Source organism: Bos indicus x Bos taurus, chromosome 3 (genome assembly GCF_003369695.1).
Source record: "Bos indicus x Bos taurus breed Angus x Brahman F1 hybrid chromosome 3, Bos_hybrid_MaternalHap_v2.0, whole genome shotgun sequence".
NCBI lineage: Eukaryota > Metazoa > Chordata > Mammalia > Artiodactyla > Bovidae > Bos > Bos indicus x Bos taurus.
This window is the reverse complement of record NC_040078.1, coordinates 18,112,428-18,114,606: the sequence shown is the minus strand read 5'-3', so window position 1 is coordinate 18,114,606 and position 2,179 is coordinate 18,112,428.

Here is a 2,179-nt window from a genome sequence, read left to right as displayed (position 1 = left end):
TAGGTTGTTGTACATATATGGCTGAAAATTATACAAAAAGGAAAATGAGGTATGGATGAAAACTTTTTTCTTTTGGACTAATATGTACTTTGGGTGGGGAGGAGCATGGTGAGGAGTGCTGGGAAGAAATGTGTGGTCAGAGGTAACATAACTGTCAACATCTTAGCTCTCTTTTTGCTGGGCTCCCCATTTTTTATATTATTAAAATGAATGAATGATTGAATGAACAGACAGACAGATCAGTGAACTAAATAAAGTGAGCATGTGCAGAGCAATGACGATAGTAAGCCTTGGTTCAAGGATTCTGATTTCTCCAATTCTATACATTTAAGGTCCTGTTTTTCCAAAAATGTATTATATTCATTAACTTATATATTGTTATCATTTGATTCTCATGACTCTTTAAAATATATTGATTCCCTGTTAATTTTATAAGTAAGGAAATTGAAGTTCAGAAATGTTAAATAATTTGCCCTAGTTCACGCAGTAAGAATACAGCCAGATCCCTCTCAATCTGTGAGCCTTCCCTTCCTGCTCTCTCCTATCTCCCTACCTCTCCTGAGCAACATTATCTACTCCTGTGACATCAGTTAACATTATCACAGTGATAGCAAAGAAGCCACTTCTCAGAGAGCCCTTCATTGACCCCTGAACCTAAAATAGCTGCCTTGTCACTCAAGCACATTACTCGGCTTGATTTTCTTCATATCACTTATCACCAATCAATAGTTTCTTATTTATTTACTTTTTTTATGCCTCTCTCTTCTCACCTTAATGTAAACTTCACCAAGGTACAAACCTTGTTATCTTGCCCAATGGCATCTTTCCAGTATCAAAAGTGGAATATTGTGGAAGTGTCAAAAATATTTTTTGGTTACGTAGCTCCTAGGCTCAGTGGTAAAGAATCGGCCTGCAATGCAGAAGTTGCAAGAAATGAGGGTTTGATCTCTGGATCGGGAAGATCCCCTGGAGGAGGGCCTGGCAACCTGCTTCAGTATTCTTGCCTGGAGAATCCCATGGACAGAGGAGCCTGGCGGGCTATAGTCCAGAGAGTCACAAAGAGTCAGACACGACTCAGGTGACCTAGCACACAGCACGCAGCTCCTAGGTCAATGTATAAGGTCCATGCCTGTTTCCTGGGGGTTTCCTAGGTGGCCCTAGAGGTAAAGAACCCATCTATTAACACAGGAGACTGAAGCGACGGAACATGCACATACTTGTTTCCTGAGCTACAGATTTGTTCATTTGGCAACCTTTTAGATTTCACCAATGAAGCGTTCCATTGTCATCCCAAATTCAAAGTTTACAGTAGAAAATCCATTCCTAGCCCTCCATTCATGAGACTTGTTCTACATTGACTTTAACTCAATGAATAGTATCATTATCTGCCCAGTTCAGAACCTGAAGACATCCTGGATTTTTGTCTTTCTTATGACCCAGTGTCTCTTAGGTGGTCACTGGCAAATGAATGGTAGAAATATTATTAAATTAAATGACACCCATCAAAAGTCAAAGAATGGTTTTTACAAAATGATTATTTCCATTCAAGTAGATAATACCACTAAGTAGAAATACTTAAGTAAAACATTAAAAATACATTAGGTAGAAATACCATTAAGTAGAAAATACCACCATTTAGGTATTTTATTACATTATTGGAACCCATGGACTGTATCCTCACCAGCCTCCTCTGTCCATGGAATTCTCCAGGCAAGAATGCTGGAGTGGGTAGCCATTCCCTTCTCTAGGGGATCTTCCCAACTCGGGGATTGATCCTTGGTCTCTGGCATTGCAGGCAGACTCTTTACTGTCTGAGCCACCAGGGATACCCTTCATGGGTAACACCAATGAATTAAAGACTATGTATTATCTCAATAAAATTTGGGTTGTATGATCTTGAAGTAAGTCATTGACTTCTCTGTGTTTAATGTACTCTTCTGTCAAAGAGGGCTAACATAGTTAGGGTTAAAGGAGGGCTGTAAGGGTTAAGTGAGTTAATACATGTAAATAAAAGGCTTAGGATAGGACGGTAACTTTTGCTCTCCTGTGACACAAAACCCTCCGAAACACATTTATTTCATGGAGTGCAGTTCTTTTGTCAGCACCATCATGATCAAGCTCATCTATACCACTAACGTCAGCCTCATCATCATGAAATGGCCACTCCCATCAATGACGC